The sequence below is a fragment of the Elephas maximus genome, chromosome 1 (genome assembly GCF_024166365.1).
Source record: "Elephas maximus indicus isolate mEleMax1 chromosome 1, mEleMax1 primary haplotype, whole genome shotgun sequence".
Lineage (NCBI taxonomy): Eukaryota > Metazoa > Chordata > Mammalia > Proboscidea > Elephantidae > Elephas > Elephas maximus.
Window position 1 is genome coordinate 93,957,292 of NC_064819.1, and position 24,731 is coordinate 93,982,022.

General features: G+C 44.4%; 1 protein-coding gene and 1 pseudogene across 1 annotated transcript in view; both read left to right on the forward strand.

Moving 5' to 3' along the window:
• LOC126078806 (butyrophilin-like protein 1) overlaps positions 1–22,114 on the forward strand; it is a 47,591-nt pseudogene extending 25,477 nt beyond the window's left edge.
• Positions 1–24,731, forward strand: part of LOC126078794 (butyrophilin subfamily 1 member A1-like) — a 163,077-nt gene that overhangs the window by 98,164 nt on the left and 40,182 nt on the right. The window lies entirely within an intron of this gene.

Here is a 24,731-nt window from a genome sequence, read left to right on the forward strand (position 1 = left end):
TGGCTAGCTGCAGGAACAAGGACTATAACAGCTTTGCGTATCTTAATTTTGATTCTCATATGTACGTGTTTGTATATATAAACCGTTTTCTTCTTCTCTCTCCTTCTTCCCTTTGTTGTTTTATGTACAAGTTGTTGGCAGTCACGTTTATCATGCAGAACATGATAACAGAATATCCAGTGAACAGTGACAGGATTTAAGGAGTAAGTAATATAGTGATGGTGGATATAATGACTGGAACTTTTTTGGGAAAAGGATGAGAACTTCTTCACCTGTAAGGATATCTTTGCCTTGATAGGTGAAAACATAATTCTGTTGCATGGAAGTTCCAATGTGTGTAAAACGGTGTATATGGAAGGTGAGTAGCCGAAGTGGCTATTTTCAATTTATTGCCTCTCAGTTCCAAATTCACACTGTCTTTGCCCTGCTTTGTGATACTGCAGCTGGACCTGTAAACATTTCTTCCTTCAAATGGGCATGATGTTAGACCTTGTCAGGACACTGGGAATACACTGCAAAACATAGCAGAGGAGGAACGCCTCTTCCTGGTTCTGAGCTTTTCTTCTTGATCGTATAGTGTGAAGGCTCAGTTTTGCTCACCTTTTGGTGAATTTGTCAGCTTTCCAGGGAGTCTTAATAGCACCCTGGGGGAAGCTTCTCTGGGATTCTCACCAGTACCCCAGTGGGAGGTTTCCTGGCACCAGCCCTGGCCTGTGGCATATTAACAAACTTCTTCATCATCCAGTGGCCTGCAGTCCCTCTTTTTCCAATGAGGTCTGAACGTCATGCTTGGCAGGGGGCCCCCTCCCAAATTTCTTCCTTTGGTGTGTTCTCTGCCTCAGCCCTCAGGGTAGTGGCTCTTCACTATAGCTGCTATTTCTGTTTGCTTTAGAGCTTTCTTTCACCTCTTTTAGTAGTTAAGAAACTTTTTGATTTTTTTTTTTGATGCGTTGGTTGTTTAGTAGTATGTTGTTAAACTTCCACATATTTTATGTATTCCAGTTTTGTTTTTATTGTTAAGTTCTAATTTCAGCCCATTGTGTTCAGAAGAGATGCTTTGTATCATTTCAATCTTTTTTTTTTTTAATTGTACTTTAGGTGAAGTTTTACAGAACAAGCTAGCTTCTCATTAAATAGGTAGTACACATACTGTTTTGTGACTGGTTACCAGCCGCAGGACACGTTAACACTGTCCCTTCTCGACCTGATTTCAATCTTTTTAAATTTATTGAGATTTTGCTTTGTGCCCTATGATATGGGGTATGCTGGAGAGTGGTCTATATGCACTGGAGAAAAATGTAACTGTGCTGTTAGTTAACAATTTTTTGTATTAAAATTTTCTCTCTCAAATGACTGATATGATTTCTCTCTCCTTACTGAACTCTGACTGATATAAACCTATAACCCATAATGTCACTTAAGGAAGGACACAGAATTTCTTACAATGTGTGGGAAAGGGTACTTGAGGCACTTAAAAATTTATTAAAAATGTTCATTCCCACAATAATGTCATGGGCAATATAATCATTGGGGGCCTCGTTGAGTTTTAAGTATGCTCTATACTCTCTACGTGTTAATATAAGGAGCTTTGATGGTGCAATGTTTAAGTGCTTGGCTGCTAACTGAAAGTTCGGCAGGTTGAACCCATCAGCAGCTCTGTGGGATAAAAGACCTGCTGATCTCCTCCTTGAAAGATTACAACCTAGGAAACCCTATAGTGCAGCTGTACTCTGTCCTATACAGTCATTATGAGTAGGAATCAATCAGACAGCACTCAAGAATAACAACAACCTGTGTTAATATAATATCCTTCCGAGATTCATCCTTGAGCCAAAGATTAGACAGGTCCATTAAACAAAATGAGACTAAGTGGGCACACCAGCCCAGAGGCAAGGACGAGAAGGCAGGGAGGAATAGGTAACCTGATAATGGGGAACCCAAAGTCTCAAAGGGGAGAGGCTTGGCATGTAGTGCAGCTGGCAATGAATGTCACAAGACACAATGTGTATAGAATGTTTAATGAGAAACTCATTTGCTCTGTAAACCTTCCTTTAAAGCACACACACACACACACACACACACACACACACACACACACACACACACAAAAGATTAAAAAGAAAAAGATCAACAGCCCAAGGCTGATTCCTATGAGGCAGAGGTCAGACATACCTCTTCTCCCCACCATCTTTATCAGCTCTGACACCAACCATACTCCCATGGCATTCTCTACTTCCCTCCTTAGTTCGATAATTCATTGCAATGGCCACACAGAACTCACAGACAATACTCAGGATCATGGAGTGTCTTAGCCACCTAGTGTTTCTGTAAAAGAAATACCACACGTGGGTGGCTTTAACATACAGAAGTTTATTGCCCACAGTTCAGGAGGTTAAAAGTCTGAATTCAGAATGCCGGCTCCAGGGGAAGGTTTTCTCTCTATGTTGGTTCTGGAGGAAGGTCCTTGTCGTCAATCTTCCCCTGATCTAGGAGCTTTTCAACTCAGGGACCCGGGTCCAAAGAAAGTGCTCCATTCCTGGTTCTTCATTCTTGTTGGCATGAGGTCACCCTGTCTCTCTGCTCATTTCTCTCTTTTATATCGCAAAAGGAATTGATTTAAGACACAACCTCATCTTGTAGTTTGAGTCCTTCCTCATTAACGTAACTGCCCCTAATCTTGCTTCATTAACATCATACAGGTAGGATCCACCACACATAGGAATAGCACATCAGATGACAAAATGGTGGCTAATCACAGAATCCTGGGAGTCATGGCCTAGCTAAGTTGAAAGATGTTTTTGGGGGACCCAATTCAATCCATGACCTGGGGCTTATTAGGGAAGCAACAGCTGCAGTTCTGGCTTGGGAACACTCAAGGATACAGTTCTTGCATTAGGACAGTCTCTTCCTAGCCATGCTCACAGCATTCCTCTCCCTGGCCTTAGGCCACTGCCTAAAGGCACTCAGCTTTCTCTCTTAGTGGGTGGGGAATTGCACAGTCTCCTGCTGCCATGTCTGTGCTGCTGGGTCTCTCCTGCCACCACTTCCCTCCATCTTCAGGGCTACAGCTTACGTTCTGCTCCTGGGTTCAGGAGCTTCTCAACACAGGAATCTTGGCCTAAAGGACGTGTTGGCTCCTGGCTGTTCTTCCTTGGTGGTGGTGGGATCTTCTCCCTCCCTCCTCTGGGATGGCTCATTTCAAGCCCAATGGGATGGCAAAACTGACGAATCCGTTTTGAGAGCCTCAATTACACAACCACAGAGTCCCACGCAGTCACTTAAAGTTACGCTACCATGGCTAGAAAGGTCACACAAAAGTGATCCACTGAACCACAGAGTGATATTTTTACATAGATGAACCAACTGCCTAAGCAATTTCAGAAAGAATAAAGTCATCACTAACAGTAGCACTTTGTCAGAATTAAGTGACTTACACATTACCTATGTCTACACTTTGCAATGAGTTTATCCTGGAGGTTCTGTTTATTAAAGCTACAAGATGCTTTTCTGAGGTTTTTGTTATTGCTGTTGTTGAGGAAAGCATTTAATTGTACGTGAAGTAGACTTATTTCCTAGACTGCTTTCGTTGCATCCATATTTTGTGATGCAGAACTTCTGAGTCTTAATCTTCCATTTATCTTTGTGCTAGAGCAGAGCTCATATCATTTCTTGAAGAGCCTCTTGACTCGTCTCATCAGGCTCAGGTTCTGTGAAGCCCTTCAGATATCACCACCTCAAATGTGGGGGTGCAAACCAGCCCCACAACTCATGGATCCACTTCCCTGACCACACAGAATGCTTGCCGTCTAGGTTCTTGTTGGAACAGTCTTCCCCTTTCTGTGGTTGTTTCATGGCTTTTACCTTATCTTTGACCATATCTTAGTACTATCTCAACTATTTTCTCTTAAATATTTTATTTGGATTGTTAAGAAAAATGACTTAAAACTGCCCCTTATGACATTAACCGCTTTTGTCTTTAACTGAGCATGCTTATTTCAAACTGTCTTTCCTGGTTGACACTAAATACCTAGTCCCTCAAAATACTCGTTGAACCAGTTTTCTACCAGGTCCTTCATTATTTGAATAAACTCTTTGATTTCAATATTTGTCTGAGAGTCATGTTTTTAAATTTTATCCAAATTATACTTTTGCAATATTTATTCATTTTGCCTTTTATTTAGAATGTTTGCTTTATTTAAAAATTACATACATTTTATTTCAAAAAGTCTTGTATTAATTGTAAGTAGAAAACATTTTATACTAGGTAATTTTAAAGATAAATATATTGAAAAAATCGCACATTTTTAACTTAAAAAAAAGAAATAATGAAATATAAGTTATAATAAACCTAAGTGTATTTCCTCTACCTTCTAAAATTGAAGAGAAATCCAAAGAGAGGAAGAAGTTCTATCTAAATCCTCCCAGAATCTGGAGCTCTTTAATTCCCAACTGAGGACTTCTTATCTTCTACGCGTGGATCTCTGTCTCATTTCATATCGTGCTCATCCATATAGCTGCATACCCTCCAGGTTCTATTGAATCAAAAAGTCCTTGACTGCCATTTCCATGGACTAATTTTCTATGAATCTTTGGTAGTTTCCAATCACCTTCCTAACTCCCTCTCTGGTCTCAGTGGGGGGTGCATCTGAGGGTGTGCAAAGTTCTTTAGCCAGATGATGAAGGGCCCCCCGAAATGAAGGTCAGGGGAGGTTCAGGAGAGTCATGTGTATGCCAAGGAGTCCTCCTCCCAAAATGGTTTTTGCTTCCCCTCATTGGCACCTCTTGTGTGTCCTCCCTCCATACCTTCCTGGAGAAGAATCCATGTCTCTCAGGTCAAGCCCAGGTTAGACATCTCTCCCACTGGAGGATTCCCTGGCTTATCTTTCATTTGCACAAGGTCCCTCTTCTTTCCTCCCTCTCTCTTTCCCTGATTACTCACGTATGATTAACTGCATGGTCTTTCTGATGGAGGTGGAGGGATGCTGTAATAATCCTGTTTTGATCAAGATGATTATCCTGGTTCCACCTAAAATCAACATCTCAGGTACCATCAGAGATGTGAATCCCATATGTTGGGAATACTGGGCACACTACCGCTCAATGCTTTATAAACGCTCCTTGGAGAGGAACATTATGAATGAAGGGCACACCACCCATCTACTCCTGTATGAACTTATGCCTGCCTAAGTCAGGTTAGCAGAAAGCCGGGTCCTGAGTTTACCTGCTGTCATATCCTCCGGAGATTGCTCCCTTTTGTCTTTTACATTTGCCCCAGGCACACTAAGAAATGTCACAAAGAATACCCTGATCAGACTTACTGCTATGCTTGTTATACAGATTTCCTGAGAGTTTTGCTTCTGTGTTAACTGGGGTATCCTCATCTGAGGAGCCACCTGTGAAGGTGTATTAAATTTGACTGATAGGCGGTTTGTGGGTGTCTTGGATAGAAGAAAGTGAGACTCATGTAGGAAGTCAGAAAACAAATAGAATTTAGCACTCACAGGTCCAGAGAGAAGACTGTACCGTTCCTGGATTCAGGACCACAAGCTGGAACTGTGGGAGAGGGCTTATGTTTGGCAAGCTGGTGAGGTCTCGGGGTTAGCGTACTGAAGTCTTTTTGGTCAGTTTAAAGGTTTCTAGTGCATTAGAAAAGTTTTAAATCACACGGACACCTATGGGCATGATAGGGAGGGTCAAGGAGTAATTACAGCCATTGAGAGTGGGTTATTAGATAGTAACAGGTTCCTATCATAGGAAGTTATATGGGGCATGGCTGGGATGGTCAGTTAGAAACCACAGCTGTTGAGAGGCTGTGTGACAAAATGTCAGCAACTGGGTGAAAAGGCAACTAGGGGAAATGAATGGATGCTGAGGCAGGAAATGATGTAGGCTACAAACTGGCCTTATGGCAGAGGTTTCTCTCTGGAAGCAACGGAGTGGCATCATAAGAACATGAGGATGTTCAATCCCGAATTTTCTACAAAATCCAACCAAACCAAACAATGCCTCATGACACGACAACTTAAATGGTAAGGACAATTTCATCTGACTCTGGGCACGTCAGCCTTGGTTTGAGTGTGAAAGGAGAGATGCCAATCTCTTATTTCCTCACAAGGCCTCTGTTCTCCTGGGTTTCTCACCCTTCGACCCTGTTCAAAGATGCATTTTTGGTTTATCACAGCCCTGTTTATAGTATTATGCCCATGAGTGTACTTTATACATTTATGTGTTTACCTTATGTGCGGGGTTATTCACACCTAGCCATGGTGCAGTACTGGAGGAGTGATGTAAAGGATTTTTAAAGGTTATTTTGACCGTACACAATATGTGCCCAAGAACATAACCCTTGTGTAAGATGTGACTCCACTCTATTGGAATTGCTATGGAGGAGATTTTTTTTTCTCCCCTGAACCCTTTCTCCTGTTAATCTACTCCTTCCGTTTAAGCTTAGGACACTCTCTCTAGTCTAAATGAGATACTTTCATTATTTAGCCTCATAGAATCCTGTTCTTTAACTTTGGAGAAGTTGTCTCAGGTTATAGTTAGTCCTTGATCACCGATGTCTGAGGCTCTTCCAGAATATAAGTCCCATGGGGACACTGTATCTCCCAAACCTGGACTTCCTGTGCCTGGCTTATCATGGCTGCTCAATAAATGTTTGTTGAAAAAATATAACTGGTCACATTCCCCTCCTATGTGTTGGCTGCTAAAAGTTCAGGTCAAATTTGTGACCAATTTCTAACAAGTATGTATGCTGGATATAAGCTTCCCCCTGACTTTACCTTACATTTGAATTCTTATTTTCCATTTTCCTTGATTTCATCTACTCATTTCACTTTTGCATGTTGCTTTAAGAGCATTTTTTGAGCTTATTTAGAAAAAAGTAGTGTCTAAGTACATGCAGGAGTCCCTGAGTGGCACAAACGGTTAAGTGCTCGATTGCTATCTGAAAGGCTGGTGGTTTGAATCCACCCAGAGGCATCTTGGAAGAAAGGCCTGGTGGTCTACTACCGAAAGTTCAGCCGTTGAAAACACTATGGCATACAGTTACGCTTTGACACACACGGGCTTGCCATGAGTTGAAATTGACTGCACGGCAAGTGTGTTTTTTTTCTTTATAAATACATACATAAAGAAAAAACCCAAATAGAAATGAACCATGTGACCTAGCTGAGGCATTACAGTTTCCTGATTACGACTTTCTGTCATTGTCTCCTTTTTTGGCTTTTGCAGTGCTCCACCCTTCTACTCGTCTGTCCCAATCTTTTCCTTTGGTCTTCTAGACTCTCCTTGCACTAGCTTCAAAAATGTTGCTGCTTCCTAGAATTCAATCTGTGCATAAACCAAAAAAACCCCCAGTTGTCTTCAAGTCGATTGAGACTCATAACAACCCCTTGTGTTGGAGAGTAGAACTGCTCTCCAGAGTGTTTGAAGTCTGTGGCCTTTTGGAAGCAGATGGCCAGGCCTGCCTTCTGAAGTGCCTCTGGGTGGGTTCGAAAAGCCAGCCTTTCTGTTGTAGTTGAACACTTAACCGTTTTTGCTACCCAGGGACTTCTGACCTGTGCACGGAACCGGGTGTTAGTCTTGGCTGTGCTCACATGCAGTCCCTACTTCCTGATGCCAGAAGCAAGGTGGCACATAGTAGGCATTGAACAAATGGTTCCTGAGTCTGTGCCTCTGTGTGGCTCCTCTTGCCTTTTTGTTGCTCTGATGATGCTGCTTCCCCTTTGATAACAGGGAGCACTGTCCAGAGGGCAGGGCAGAGTCTGCTGGGCTGCTTTCCTCAAGCTTTCACTTTCAGATGGTGAAAGGCCTGGAGTGGGCTCTTCGGATTATGAGCGATCTGCGGGGGCCCAGGGCTGGGACCTCTGCAGATACCTCTGTCATTGGGGCCGACCCTGCTTCCTCAGCTCTCCTGGGAGCCACCTGCCTCTCAGAGATGGGGGATCCTGGGCCGACACTGTCTGACCCAGAAGCAGGGAGTGGGGATTCCAGAGCAGTTAACTGCAGGGGCAAACTCTGAGGGCAGATATGGGGTCTACCGCCGTGAACCTCCTCGAGCTGCTGAGTTTAGAGACACTTGAGGAAGTCTCTCAAAGCTGAAACCAGGAGAAGCTGGTGAGTTGGCTGTGTAGACACCTGTGGGCCACCAGGGGGGTCAAGGAGTGGCCAGGTGTTTAGAGGGGCCTGAGAAGGAAGGTGAGTTTGGGGCTGGACCATAGTCTGCTCTAAGAAGACTGAGGACAACCACAGTGAGGCTTACATCTTTATTCATTTATTTTAAAGATGTTTACATGGCACTTGGAGCCCTGGTGATGTAGCGGTTAAGAGCTCTGAGCAGTTAACCAAAAGGCTGGCAATTCAAATTCATCAGCCACTCTTTGGAAACCCTATGGGAGAGTTCTACTCTGTCCTGTAGGGCGGGTATGAGTCAGAATTGACTCAAGGGGCAATTTTTTTTTTTTGTAAATTAGTTTTTTTAGCATTTACTAGAATCAGCCTCTGTTCTTATTACCTGAGGTATCTTTACAAATATAAATTAATGTGTTCCTCATTACAACCCATAACAGTATTGAGGAAGGTACTGTTACTATCTCCATCTTGCAGATGAGGAAACCAAGACAGACAAGGTCAAGTAACTTGTGTAAGCTGGCCACACAGTGAGTGACTAAGCCCGGAGGAGAGCCCAGCATTTGACCTCAGAGTCTGTGCCTTACTGACCGTAAGTCTCCTCCCCTCACCCCACGTGCAGCAGGTGGTTTGGGGTCTTTTCTCTGACCAGAGCTCATTTTTTTCTTCTCACCTGCTCTGTTCCAACCAGTCTTTTACCTGTCAATCAGAAGTCTCACCACAAAGACAGAGTGGGCAAGGGTTAACTGTCAGAGGGGAATTGACTGGGTACCAGCTGGACACAGGAAGGGCTGAGGTAGGGTTGAAATGTAGGTGAAGCAGACAAACACACTTAACAGGGCAGGGTGTCTGTGATGGGAGCCACTGTCTCTGAGGATGTCGTCTGTCTCTGAAGCTTCTCAGGTGAATCCCTGTCACAGTCAAAGAGGATAGAACAAGGAGCATCAGAAGCTGGCATGTCCACCATGGCTGGGGGCTTGCATCAGGGTCCTCTGACCTGGGGTGTGGGAGGGACTGTGCCAGTCCTGTGGATGGAGGGAAGGTCTTCCGCAGGGGCAAAGGTGCTGAGGAAGGAAGGCCTGGTGTGTGGGCAGTGAGACTGTGGTGTGCATGTTAGTTGAGTGGGAAGGGAAGGAGTGGTTTGTTCCCAGGTAAACTTAATGGTTCTTTGACACCACAGAGTCTCCCCAGAACAGCTGGGAGGAGCCCAGCTCAAGCTTTGCTTGGTATCAGGGTTGTGTGGGGCCCACCACCCCTTTGGCAAGTAGGCTGAGGCTGAGCTGTGGGTGGGCTGCCTCCTGTCTGGTGGTGTTCTCTGACTTCTACCCTGTCTTTCTGTCAGCTCTGAAGAAATGGAGGTCAGCTTCAGACACACTTTGGTCTGCCATCTCACCTCCCTGCTGCTCCTCCTCCAGCTGCCCACAAGGGGGTCTGCAGGTGAGTGCTCCACACCCCTCTGTCTGTGTCTCCCTGTGGTATTTGGGAACCACAGGTGAGATGTTGGTTCTCTCCTTCATTAGGATGGATTTAGACTATTGGAGTCTGACTGCAGAGAGATTATGGTGCCCCCCACTAATTGTAGTTAAAAACCAACCAACCAACCAACCAACCAAGGTACCAACAAACAAACCAACAAAGAAACCAAGAAACCACTAAACCCTAAATAAAGGCAACGAAATCTCACAACTGCCAATAATGACTCTTTTAATATTTAGAAGAGCTAAATATACAATATCTGAAAATATCTTTTCCCCTTACTTTTGATTTCCCTGCTTTACTAATGTCTGAAGCAAACATACACGCATGCATTAATTTTCTTTATTCCCCAAATGTTCTTGGGGAGCGGCCTAGTCATCTAGTACTGCTGTAACAGAAATACCACAGTTGGATGGCTTTAAGAAATGGAAATTTATTCTCTTAGCGTCTAGGAGGCTAGAAGTCTGCATTCAGGGTGCCACCTCCAGGAGAAGGGTGCTCTGTCCACTCTGGGGGAAAGTCCTTGTCTCAATCTTTCCCTGGCCTAGGAGCTTCTCAGTGTAGGAATCCTGAGTCCATCCAGTGATGCTTTCTTGGTGGTATGAGGTCCTCTTGTCTGTCTGCTTGCTTCTTTCTTTTATATCTCAAGAGGCTTAACTCAAGACACAACCTAATCTTACACATTGACTCCTGCCTCATTAAGATAACTGCCTCTAATCGTGCCTCTTTAACATCATAGAGATAGAATTTACAACACACAAGAAAATCACTTCAGGTGACAAAATGGTGGGCAATCACACAATACTGGGAATCATGGCCTAGCCAAGTTGACATATATTTGTTTTGGGGGGCCACAATTCAATCCATAACAGGTGGTCTACAGTAGTTTAGGTGTTGCTCTATGAAAAGTACAGACACTCCCTGTCTTCATAGAGCTTTCATTCTAGCAGGAGGCAGTGAATATTAAATGGAATAAATCAAGAAAAACTGTGGTCTGTTAGAGGAGATTAGGGCTATGAAACAATGAAGTAGAGCAGGTATGGGCAGTGTGTGTGTGGAGGCCGGGAGATGGAAGGGGGGACGTAGGCAGGCAGCAGTGCTCAATAGGGTGGTAAAGAGAGATGTGGACTAAGACTTGGAGGAGGAGGGAAGTGAGCGTGAGGATCTTTGGGGAAAGGGCATTCTCCCAGGAGGTGTCAGCCAGTGCAAAGCTGGCTCCTGATGACCCCATGAACAACGAACCGAAAGGTGCCCAGTCCACAGGAGAAGCTAGAATTCTACCATTAACCCACCCAGGCACTTGGGAACTCCTTAGAAATGCACATTTTGGACGTTCCCTGTTGTTGTTGTAGTTAGGTGCCATTGAGCCTGTTCTGACTAGTAGGAACACTATGTATAACAGAATGAAACACTGCCCAGTCCTGCGCCATCCTCATAATCGTTGTTATGCTTAAGCCCATTGATGCAGCCACTGTGTCAATCCATCTCATTGAGGGTCGTCTTCTTTTTCGCTGACCCTGAACTTTACCAAGCATAATGTCCTTTTCCAGGGACTGATCCCTCCTGACAACATGTCCAAAGTATGTAAGACGCAGGCTGGCCATCCTTGCTTCTAAGGAGCATTCTGGTTGTACTTCTTCTAAAACAGACTTGCTCATTCTTTTGGCAGTCCATGGTATATTCAATGTTCTTCTCCAAGACCACAATTCAAAGGCGTCAATTCTTCTTTGGTCTTCTTTATTCATTGTCCAGTGTTCATATGCATAGGAGGTGATTGAAAACACCATGGCTTGGGTCAGGTGCAGCTTAGTCTTCAAAGTGACATCTGTGCTATGTAGTACTTTAAAGAGGTCTTTTGCAGCAGATTTGCCCAAAACAACGCGTCTTTTAACTTCTTGGCTGTTGTTTCCATGGATGTTGATTGTGGATCCAAGTAAAATGAAATCCTTGACAACTTCAATCTTTTCTCCATTTGTCATGATGTTGGCTATTGGTCTAGTTGTGAGAATTTTTGTTTTCTTTATGTTCAGGTGTAATCCATTCTGAAGGTGCTGGTCTTTGATCTTCATCAGTAAGTGCTTCAAGTCCCCTTCACTTTCAGCAAGCAAGGTTGTGTCATCTGCATAACACAGGTTGTTAATGAGTCTTCCTCCAATCCTGAAGCCCTGTTATTCTTCATATAGTTTACCTTCTCAGATTATTTGCTCAGCATACAGATTCAATAGGTATGGTGAAAGGATACAATGCTGAGTGACAACTTTCCTGACTTTAAGCCATGCAGTATCCCCTTGTTTTGTTTGAATGACTGCCTTTTGATGTATGTACAGGTTTCTCATGAGCACGATTAAGTGTTCTGGAATTCCCATTCTTCACAATGTTATCCATAATTTGTTATGATCCACACAGTCGAATGCCTTTGCATAGTCAATAAAACACAGGTAAACATTTTTCTGGTATTCTCTGCTTTCAGCCAGGATCCATCTGACATCTGCAATTATATCCGTGGTTCCGCATCCTCTTCTGAATCTGGCTTCAATTTCTGTCAGTTCCCATCTGATATGCTGCCGCAGCTGCTTTTGAATGATCTTCAGCAAAATTTTACTTGCATGTGATATTAATGATATTGTTTGATAATTTCTGCATTTGGTGGGATCAGCTTTCTTTGGGATAGGCATAAATATGGATCTCTTCCAGTCAGTTGGCCAGGTAGCTGTCTTTTAAACTTCTTGGCATAGACGAGTGAGTACTTTCCAGTGCTGTGTCCATTTGTTGAAACATCTCAATTGGTATTACGTCAATTTCTGGAGGCTTCTTTTTTGCCAATTCCTTCAGAGCAGCTTGGACTTCTTTCTTCAGTACCATTGGTTCCTGCTCATATGGTACCTCCTGAAATGTCTGAACATCGAACAGGTCTTTTTGGTGTAGTGACTCTGTGTATTCCTTCCCTCTTCTTTTGATACTTCCTGAGTCATTAAATATTTTCCCCATAGAATCCTTCACTATTGTAACTAGAGGCTTGAATTTTTTCTTCAGTTCTTTCAGCTTGAAAAATGCAGAGCGTGTTCTTTCCTTTTGATTTTCCATTTCCAGGTCTTTGCACATGTCATTACAATACTTTGTCTTCTTCAGCCGCCTGTTGAAATCTTCTGTCAACTCTTTTACTTCATCATTTCTGCCTTTCACTTTAGCTACTCAACATTCAAGAATAAGTTTCAGTGTCTCTTCTGCATTCCTTTTTTGGTGTTTTCTTTGTTTCCTGTCTTTTTCATGTCCTCTTACTTTCTTCATGTATGACCTCCTCGATGTCATTCCACAACTCGTCTGGTCTTCGGTCATTAGTGTTCAACCGGTCAAATCTATTCTTGAGATGGTCTTTAAATTCAGGTGGGATATACTCAAGGTGGTACTTTGACTCTCATCGACTTGTTCTAATTTTCTTCATTTTCATCTTGAATTTGCATACGAGCAATTGATGGTCTGTTCTGCAGTTGGCTCCTGGCCTTGTTCTGACTGACGATATTGAGCTTTTCCATCGTCTCTTCCCACAGATGTATTCCATCTAGCAAGGCCCACGTGTATAGTCACTGTTTATGTTGGTGAAAAAAGGTATTGCAATGAAGAAGTCCTTGATCTTGCAAAATTCTATCATGCGATCTCCAGCATTATTTCTGTTACCAAGGCTATAGATTTCAAATACTGATCCTTCTTCTTAGTTTCCAACTTTTGCATTCCAATCTCCAGTAATTATCAAGGCATTCTGATTTCATGTTTAATCAATTTCAGACTACAGAAGTTGGTAAAAATCTTCGATTTCTTCATCTTTGGCCTTAGTGTTTGCTGTGTAAATTTGAATAATAGTCATATTAACTGGTCTTCCTTGTAGGCATAATGGATATTATCCTTTTACTGACAGCATTGTACTTCAGGATAGATCTTGAAATGTTGTTTTTGACGATGAATGCATCACCATTCCACTTACAGTTGTCGTTCCTGGCATAGCAGACCAATTGATTCAAAATGGCCAATACTAGTCCATTTCAGCTCACTAATGCATAGGATATCAATGTTAATGTGTTCCATTTCATTTTTGACAACTTCCAATTTTCCTAGATTGATACTTTGTACATTCCAGGTTCTGATTATTAATGGATGTTTGCAGTTCTTTCTTCTCATTTTGAGTCCTGCCACATCCGCAAATGAAGGTCCCGAAAGCTTGATTCCATCCACGTTATTACTGTTGATTCTACTTTGAGGAGGCAGCTTTTTCCCGGTTGTCTTTTGAGTGCCTTCCAATCTGAGGGGCTCATCTTCTGGCGCTGTATCAAACCATTTTCCACTGCTATTCATAAGGTTTTCACTGGCTGAATCTTTTTAGAAGTAGACTGCTGGGTCCTTCTTCCTAGTCTGTCTTAGTCTGGAAGCTCAGCTGAAACTCGTCTGCCATGGGTGACCCTGCTGGTATTTGAATAGTGGTGGCATAGCTTCCAGCATCACAGCGACATGAAAGCCCCCAGAGCACGACAATCTGACAGGCAGGTGAAGGGGACCTCCCCTAGACCTACTGAATGAGAAAATTTGGGAATGGGGTCCAGAGATCTGTGTTTTACAACCCCCCGGGTAATTTTGATGCACACCAGGCTTGAAAGACTGTTTTGAGGAAGGGTCTGGGACCAGGAGACCAGGCTCATAAGGGAGGCCCTTGACATCGTTTCTGGGCCATGAGGTTGTGGTCAGAACATCTCACCCCCTTCAGAGTTCTCACAGTTGATTCCTTTATGAGACTGAGGAGTCATCTCTAATTTTCACCTGATGGTGTTTACTACCCCCTTCCCCCCACCCAGCCTTCATCTCTTCAGGTTTCTCACTCTCATGTCTTGTCCACAGACGAGTTCCTGGTGATTGGGCCCACGGACCCCATTGTGGCAGTCCTGGGTGGACACACCACACTGCCTTGCTCCCTGTCCCCAGCCATGAGTGCAGAGAACACAGAGCTGCGGTGGTTCCGTTCCAAGCTCTCAGAAGCAGTGTTCATCTATCAGAACCAGCAGGAGCAGAAGGAGGGGCAGATGCCGCAGTACTTGGGGTGGGCCTCACTGGTGAGGGACTTCCTCACCCAGGGGCAGGCTGCTGTGCGCATTGACAAGGTCCAGGCTTCTGATGATGGGCTGTACACCTGCTTCTTCAGAAAGGGAGACTCCTATGAAGAGGCTACTTTGGAGGTGAAGGTGGCAGGTTGGTGACTTGGTGTATATATTCTAAAGACCTGGAGTGTTGGAGTTGGGAGCAGCCTCAGGGACGATTTTATTCAGCCTCTCATTTTATAGATGCAGAAAAGGAGGTTCATTTATTCAATATAAAGAATGTAGAGCCCCAACTATGTGCAGGCCCTGTTCTAGGCACCAAGGATACATCTGTGAGCCAAATAGAGATCCCTGCCCTGTGGAATTCACATTCTAAATGCAGAGATAGAAAAATCACAATAAATATGTAGGTTATCGATGATGTTAGAAGGTGATAAGCTCAGAGGATAAAAGGCAAAGTAGAAGAGGGGAAGGGGATCAGGATGTGGGCATGGCGACTGGAACGGGGACTGAGCTGGTGAGAATGTGCTGTCTGAGCAAAGGCTTGAAGAAAGTAGGGATTTAGCTAAGTGCATATCTGGAGGATGAGAATTCCAAGCAGAAGAAAGAGCTAATGCAAACTCCCTGAGGTAGAAGTATGGCTGTTATATTCTGGGCACACAAGGAGGCCTTATGGCTGGTGGGAGTGCATGGGGGACAGGATGGTAAGAAGAGTCCATACTGGACAAAAAGATGTTCCTGGTATAGGTTGCACAGAGAAGGGACTGGTTAATGTTGCCAGGGGTGATCAGGAAAAGTTACCCAGGGAGGAGATACTTAAGGTGGCACTGGAGTTCATCAGGCAGTGTTGCAAAGAGCTCTCAAGTTTGAGTGACTGAAGCTGAAAAGGTAGGGGGCCCACAGAGCAAGGTGTGGTTAATAGCAATTAACCAAATAGCCCTTTGGGAGTACAGTCTATGGGTGCTGAGGGGCACAGGTGATGGAGGTTGTGGAGAATTTGAGAGAAGGGGTTGAGGAGAAGGCAGGTGCCAGATTAGAGAAGGCTTTGTGTCCTATGTTAAGGAGTTTGGATACAGAGCAGAGGTAATTTTAAGCAGAGCAGTGCTGGGAATGCTCACTCTGGCAGCTGTGAGGAGGACGGATGGGAGGGAGAAAGGCTGGAGGCCTGGAGTGTAGTTATGAGGTAGAGAGGATGACTGCCTGACCTCAGGTAGTTGCTGTGTGGTGAGAGAGGAGGGGTCAGACATCAGAGAGATTAATAAAATAGACTCAACTGAATGAATAGATTTGGGGATACTAGGGTTTGGGGGTGGGGAAGAGGGGAGTACAGAGACTCCCAGGGTTTTGCCTTGGCTGTTTAGTGGTAGGAATACTGATAATTATGTATCAATTACCTATCACTGTTATAATGCTATGTAACAGTCATGAAATCTCAGTACTATATAACAATGAACATTTATTTAAGTTGCGCATTTATAGAGTTCAGCTAATCTGGGCTGGGCTTGGCTATTTTCGACTGAGCTCATTCCTACATTTTTGGTCAGCTGAAGAGGTCACCATGTGGAACTTGTCTGGGTTTTTCACATGGATGGGAGTCAACTGGCTGAGCTAGGATGGCTTCAGCTATAAAGGCTGAGGTGACGAGGTAATGTTCCGTGAGTCTCATCCTCCAGCAGGCTAGCCTGAGCATGTACCGCCCCTGGAAATAGCAGAAGGCGCAATGGCGCAAGCACTTTTCAAAACTTTGCTTGTGTCACAATAGCTAATTTCTCACTGGTGAAATCAAGTCACATGATCTATCCAAGCATAGGAGTAAGAGGGCACTATAACGTGATGTGGCAAGGGGTGGAGCAGTGGTTAAGGGCTATGGCTGCTTACCAAAATGTTGGCAGTTCGAATCCATCAGCCGCTCCTTGGGAACCCTATGGAGCAGTTCTACTGTGTCCTGTAGGGTCATTATGAGCCAGAATTGAAGTGGCAGCAATGGGTTTAGGTTTTTTGGTTTGGCAAAGTGTAAGGTGGATATAAAGAAAGGTGGAGACCCAGGGCTATGTTTGTAATTAATCAACCACAGATAGGACAAAATTATGAATTCTGTTGTAGAATTTTGAGTTTGAAGTGTCTTTTATGAGGGATCCTCGTAAAGGCAACCCATGGGGATGTGGATATAAAGGAGGGGAATTGGGAGACGAAGTTGTTTAATTGATAAAATTTTGGAAGTGATTTATAAAGAGAAGCAGTGGGAACAAAAAGAAGCTAGGGAGGCTGTGTGACTTGAGAAGAGCGGAGATTCAAGGATTATGCTGAAGGGAGACTGAGGAAGAAAGGCTGCAGGGTGACTGCTGGTCTGCCAAATAGGAGATTTTTGCTAACTCTCCAAGAATAGACTCAATGGAATAGCAGGCAAAGTCAGACTGTTGGGGGTTGAGAGGTATGTGAGAGATGAGAACATAGAGGTATTCATGGATTATACAATTACTCCTCTAAGAAGGGGAGAAGGAGACTAAAGATTTGAATATGTATGTGCTCAGGCAAAGAAGTAGATGGAGAGGAAGAAATTAAAACAAGGAGGTAGAAGCAAGGGAGAAGAGAGAAGAAGAGAGGGAAGTGAGATGATAATTGATGGAACCAGGCCTTACTTAGACGAGATGGTGAGCTGTGAGTTCCAATTATTCTTGAGTGAGGGAGATTTTCTCTCACTCTGTGACAGGAAGATGAGAGTAAGATCAGTTTGGATAAATAAGAGTTTGTGGATAACGAAAGCAAAACAAAAAAACCAAACCCCATAAATCTCTTAATTTCAAATATTTCCTACTTCCTAGAGTAAGCCCAACAAAATCTTAGTTTCAACAAAATTTATGGTCTGTTTAACTTATGCCCTTGATGAGTTTTTGTAATGACATCATCTTATTTCTCGTGGCCTGGCCTGGAGTTTTGTGCTTTGATTTATGTTTCCTTGGCTGCATCTCAAGAAAAGAGGTTTGAAATTTCTTATCCTTTTTTTCTTTTCTCTGTGCCTCAGTCTTTCCATCTGCATGGTTGGAAAAAAACAGTCCCCAGGCTCAGAGCTCCCCTTAAGAATCCATAAGCACCTTCCTTGGTTCCCTGTGGTGGAGACTGCCTTGCCACCACTAGAGGCAGCTTTCCCATAGAACCTCCAGAACACAAGACAATTCCTTGTGTCACACTGCTAGTGTCCTGAAGCAAATCAAGTTACCTCACCTATCCTAGAGTCAGAGCGTGAGGGCAGCACAAAATGATGATGAAAAGAAGGCAAGGTGGATATAAAGGAAGGGGAAGACCCTGGGTTATGTTTGTAATCGATCTGCTACACATGGGAAAAAACTATGAATTCTGTTCTGGAATTTTGAGTTCAAAATATATGTGAGGAATCCTAGCGGAGATAACTTATGAGGATGTGGTTATAAGGGAGGGGAGTCTGGGAGACAGGGTTGGTTAATGGATAAATTTGGGGAGTGATTTACGAAGAAAAGCAGTGTGCACAAAAAGAAATGAGGAAGAGTGTATAAAGTGAGAAGAGTGGGATTCAGGGATCAAACTATTGGACTGCTCCTGATTTTATGGAGCAGGAGGAGGAAGAGAAATCCAGGAAGGCGGTTTAGCACAGTGGTGTGAGAGGTGGGAAGCCAAGTGTAAGGGAAGGGTGACCAAGACAAGATGGAGCCAGTTTCAAGCTTGAGTCCACAGTGTCACATCCTGAAGGAAGACTGAGGAAGAATGACTGCAGGGTGACCACTAAAGCTGCCAAGTAGGAGACATTTGTTAATTCACCAAGAATAGACTCAATGAAATAGTAGGAGAAGCCAGACTGTTGGGGTTTGAGATGTCAGTGAGAGGTGAGAACATGGAGATGTTCATGGATTATAATGCTTACTCTTCTGAGTAGGGAAGAAGAGGGAGTCTGCAGAAATTTGAACATGTTTCTATATTTAGGCAAAAGGATAAGTAGAGAGGAAGAGATTAACAATAAGGAAGGACAGAGGCAGAGAGACAATAATTGATGGTACCAGCCTTAAAAGACATGGTGACCTGTGGGGTCCAGAGCTCAGGGGAACAGTTAGTCTTTGGTGGGGAGATTTCCTCTCGCTTTGTGACAGGAGGGTGAGCATAAGGTCAGTTTATATGCAGAAGAGTTAGTGGATAATTAAAACAAAAACAAAACAAAATCCATAAATTACTTAATTACTAATATTTTCTACTACATAGGGGAAGTCCACTCAAGACTTTGTTTTGACAAAACTCTGTGGCCTAGTTTAACTTATGGCCCTCGAATAATTTTGGTAAAGACCCACCTTGTTGCTCTATGCTCGGTCTGGATTTTTGTCCCTTTATTTATGTTTCCTGGGCTGATTTCTGGGAAAAGGTTTGAAAGTCATTTTTCTCTTTTCTCTGCGCCTCGGTCTTTCCACCTGCGTGGTTGGAAAGAACAGTCCCTGCCTGAAGTTCTCTTGTAAAAGCTCTCCTAATATCTCCTTTCTTGGGTCCCCGTGGTGGGGCTATGGCCCTTCCACCACCAGGGGGCAGGGTTTCCATAGAGCCCCCAGAATGCAGGATGGATGCCTTTGTCTGGAGATGTGCAACATGTCACAATGCGGGTGTCCCCGGCCTCCACCTGGGACAAGGCGGCTTCCTGGGCTCCACAGCTTCCTCCCCACAGGTGTAGGCTCTGGCCCTCAAGTGCTCATGGAAGGGCAGGAGGAAGATGGGGTTCGTGTGGCCTGCAGGACTTCCAGGTGGTTTCCGAAGCCCCAGGTTCAGTGGAGAGACCGTAGCGGAGAGAAATTGCTGACTTCCTCTGAGGCCCATCATGCCCAAGACGCTGACGGACTGTTCCGCCTGGAGGCCTCGCTGGTGGTGAGAGACAGCTCTGTGCGGAATGTGACCTGCTCCATCCTCAACCCTATCCTGGGCCAGGGAAGGTGAAGGCCATTTTCATCCCAGGTCAGAGCTGTTTCTGCTCCCAGCAGGGGAGGAAGGAGGGGATGCGGTTCCTGGGTGCGTGGGGTTGGGCTGGCCTGGGTGCGCCCTGACGCGATTCTGTCTGGGCTGCAGAGCCCTTCTTCTCCCAGGCCTCTCCCTGGAAGCCAGCTTTTGCCTTGAGCCTGATGGTCCAGTTTCTCCTCATCTTTGGGACTGGCTATTTTCTCAAGAAAGAATATTCAACAAAGGTGGAGGCACTGAAGGCCAGAGGTAAGACGGGGAGGAGCTGGTTTGGGTGAGGGCAGAGCTGGAGCTGAGAGGGAATGCTGACAGCAGGAGTAGAGCCCGTGGCTGCAGCCTCTCGGAAGACCCAGGGCCCCTGACCAGAGCAGGAGGCTCAGGAGAGCCAGAGAGGGCAGCTGGGGCCATCGGTGCTTGGACGGGTGTGGAGGGAGAACTTTTTCAAGCATATGGAGGGGGTCTTTTTTGTGGGTTCTCCAGGTACACAGTCTTTGCTTTCCTTACATATTGGAGTGCATACTTATTTTCTCTCTTTCAGATGAACTCCAGGCAGAGCTGGGTAAGTTCTTCTCTCCCTCCTGAACTCTCAGTGTCCTGTTTGGGGAAGACATGTGGTCCTTAGGTCACCTCATTTCCTGTATGTTGCCTTTCAGACCAGAGGGAGAAGGTTTACAAGGCTGGTGAGTGACTTTCCAAATATCCCTGGGTCTCCCGTTCCACCTGTGCCCAGATGTCCCCTGTCCGTGTGTATCTCTGGCATAGGCATGAGGACCATGATCCCTGGGGGCAGTGGTGGAAGCTGGTGGTGGGAGGAATCCTGCCCCTGCCGTTCTCCTGAACTTGGGCCTCTGCTTCTCATCCAGTGCTGGGAACCTTGGAGGAGGGGGTGGTGACCCCTGGAATCTGTTATGCATCCTGGGTCTGCTCCCTCAAGCCCTGACCTGTGCACTATATTGTAGGTTTCCTAGCCTTTCAATGGACCCGGCTCTCAGTCTCCACCTGGAAACCAAAAGGCAGATGCTCAGGGATTTCATAACAGGAGCTATATAAATAAGTGGGGTCATTCAGTTTAGGCCCCCACACACTTCCTTCTTGGGAGTGCCAGGTTCTTCAGCTCCTGTAGGTGCTGATCAAAAAGTGATGGGGACCCTCATGCATTGGTGGTGGGAATGCAAAACGGTGCAGCCACTTTGGAAAACAGTGTGGTGGCTCCTCACAAAACTAAAAACAGAACTACCGTATGACCCAGCAATCTCAATCCTAGGTATATACTCAAAAGATTTGAAAGCAGGAACACAAATAGAAACCTGTACACCAATGTTCATTGTAGCACTATTCGCAATAGCCAAAATGTGAAAAGAATGGAAATGTCCATCAACAGATGGATGGAGAAAGAAAATGTGGTATATACTTGCAATGGAATATTACTGAATCATGAAGAGAAATGAAGTCTTAATGCATGCCACGACATGGGTGGACCTCGGAAACATGCTGATGAAATAAGCCAGTCACAAAAAGACAAATACTGTATGATCTCACTTATATGAAATAGTCAAATATATGGAAACTAAAGATTATTAGTGGTTACTAGGGCTGGGAGGGAGGGGAAGAAGGCGAGTTACTGTTCAGAGGGCACTGAGTTTATGTTCATGGTGGTAGAATAATTCGGAAAAGGATAGTGATAAGGGTTTCACTACAAGAAGAACGCGATCAATGTCCCTGAATTAACATGTAAAAATGGCTTAATGGGCAAATGTTTTGTTATGTATATTTGTATTAGAATTGAGAAAAAATGTGATGGGGAGAAGACTGGGCTGAGTGCGTGGGAGATGAGATGAAATGAACGAAGGGCTCCCTAGAATAGTGGTGTTATTATGTCTAGAAATAGTTTATTTGAGACTGGATGGCCACTTTTACCCTGAAGTTAGTGTCATAGCCCTGCTTCTTACTCATTCCTCCTCTTTTTTATCTCTCAGGTATAAATTTGCCAAAAAAAGGCTGGTTATAATAATGCTTTTTTACAATTATGGAATAATTTATACTTTTATCCCTAACGTATTTTCACACTTATAGTTTTTGGTCCTTTGTGACAGCATTGAATGTAGGTAGAATAGGCCTTCTGGAGGCTGTTGAGACACATAACAGCTCAGTGATGTTCACAGGAAAAGTGTGCAGGGTGACACAGCAGCAACAGCGGGACAGTGTGGAATTTGTAGTCCAGGCTTCCTTCCCTGTGGTCATGGCAAATTCCCACTACCCCTGGCCAGCTCTGTACTTTGCAGGAGCTCATCTCCCTCCGGCCTCTGTCTCCCTCTGAATAGTCAGCCCTTTAGGACTGAGGAGCAGGGATGGCCACTCAATTCAGGGTGAACAGGCTTGGTCTGGCTAAGGTCTCACCAGTGTGTGTTTCCTTTCAGCCTGGAGGAAGTCCCAGCTGAATGTGGGTAAGTGACTGATGTTTCCTGTGGCATTACATCACCCAGGCCCCAGCCTTCAGCCTTGTCCGTGCATACTTTTCTGTCAGTGGACCTTACGCCAGGATGGGATGAGTGACCCTGTTGTCCTTGTCACTTTTGTAGCCTCCATCTTAAGTGTAGGGGCTTCTCCTCTGGTCCACAGATCTGCCTCCTGTCTGGGCCCTTCCTGAAGGCCATTCTTAGGGCTAGCAACACCCTCTGAAAACATGACATTCTACTGATACTTCTTGCTGGTATTGTCAGGAACAATGGAGAACTCAGTTGCCAGGAGATACAGGAGCAGGCTAATGACTGTGTAGATTAGGATTTTCAGGGAGATTTCAGAAGCCACACTGGCTTGCCTAGGAATCAGGCTCTTTGGGGAGTCCTTGGCTCTGGATTCCCAGCATGTTGCTTTAGAGCAGGGGTCCTGAATCTAGAGTCCAGAGCCAAGGCTATGCATAGTTGTATTCCTGGGGTAGGGTTCAAGAACCATCAGAAAATATATGCAGAATTCTGGGTAAACAGAACAAAAATGTAACTAATATTTGGTCATAATCATTATCCCCCCTTTTAGAGGAATTTTGTATTTGACAGGCTCAGGGCCCTGGGTTGGGTTTATTAGGGGCAATGCATGCAGATTTGAAACTGAGGAACCTGGAGAATTTAAAATTGTTTACAAGGGAAAGGTTGGGGAGCAAATCATGGAAGAAAAAGTAGGTGGGGAAGAAGAGAGGAGATGAGAAGTAAAGGAGAAGAAATGCCCAGTACTGATTTTGGGTAGAACAGAGTGGGGAATACACTCTGAAGGTCACAACCTTGGTGGGTCAATTTGGGGAGAGCACAGAAGGCTTGCAGGTCATCTGTGTGCAAGAAATGTAATCAAATTTTTGAGAGATTTCCAAATGGATTACATTTAATTTTAAGACATTTTGGAAGTAAACTTCTAACTGAGTTTGCCTGCAATAATGAGACTATAGCAAGTCCCAATAGCAGTGGGAGGCAGGAGTATGGTGTTGTGATTGTTGGATTCTGTCCAGTCAATTCCAACTCACAGTGCCCCCATGTGACAGAGTAGAACTGCCTCATAGGGTTTTCTAGGCTATCATTTTTATGAGAGAAAGCTGCTAGGTCTTTCTCTCACAGAGCTGTTGGGTGGGTTTGAGCCGCCAACCTTTTCTAGCCTTTTGGTTAGCAGCAGAATGCTGAACTGTTTTTGCCACCAGGGCTCCTTAGGTGTATGATACAGGGAAAGGATGCAGTGAAGGGCTCCACAGAGGACCCATTAACACCGGTGCAAGTTCAGGATGTGTGCCCTCTGGGCCTGAGTAACGTGCCCTTCCTCTGCTTCAGGATGTTTCTGTTCATTGTCAGGGATCTGGGGCATGAGTGACAGAGGGGGTAAGCAAGGAGGCAAGGAGGTGTGTGGACCAGATGCCTGAGGAACCCCCTTAGAGAGTCTTACTGACTTTCCCAGGAATTTATTTGTAAACCATGAGGATCCATGTCTAGTTATCTGGTGCTGTTATAACAGAAGTATCACAAGTGGGCAGCTTTAGCAAACAGAAATTTATTTTCTTACAGTTTTAGGAAGCTAGAAGTCGGAGTTCAGGGTGCCTGCTCTATGGGAAGGCATTGTCTCTCTTTCGGCTCTGGGGGAAGGTCCTTGTCTCTTCAGCTTCTGTTCCTGGTTCCTTGAAGATCTCCATGTGGCTTGGTATCTCTCTTCCCCATCTCTGCTTGCTCCTCTGCCATAACCTGCTCTTTTTATATCTCAAAGTTGACTGGTTTAACACACACCCTACACTGATATGGCCTCATGACATAAAGAAAACCCCTTCCCAAATGAGATTATAACCACAGGTACAGGGGTTAGAGTTTACAGCACATATTTTTGGGGGACACAGTTCAATCCATAACAATCAGATAGTCTTCTTTTACCATTAGCTCCTTCTCTGCTGAATTTATGTCTTACTTATTTTTTTTTATACCTTATATACACTTTTGTAAGGACAAGCATCACCATTACATTAGAATCCACATTTTTGTATTGTTAGGTTATTAGTGTGAGCTGAACAAAAGTCTGACCTCATCTTGTTTGTAAAATTGTAATGGGAAGTTTTGCTGTGTAAATCACATGAAGGGTGCTATAAAGTGCAAAGCACAGTACTTGACACATTATTGGGTCTTAAAATTAAATGTCAGTTCCTCCTCGTCCTCCTCTTCTTTCTCTGCCTTCCTCTTCCTCTTCCTTTTCTTCTTTTCTTTCTTCCTTGGTAGTCTTCGGCAGTTATGGAATGGAAAATTAGAGTTGGATGTAAACTAATATCTTGGTGACAAACAAGTACAACATAAGCTCACTTTTCTCAAAGGGGTCACGTGGGTGAGCCCAACCTTTGTATGTGATCTTGTTTCCAGAAAGCAGATCAACAAAGAGGGAATGCCAATTTCTCTAAATGAATATATGTAAGTGTTCACAATTTTACTCCCATTTATGGAAGAAAAGTATAGTTTAGTGATTTCTACAAATCAACTCATCTTGTGTCTGAGTCCCCTCTCTCCCACCCCACTGGAGGCAAAAGCTATCCTATTGAAGACGTCTCAGAGTCTTGAGATGTTTGTAGGC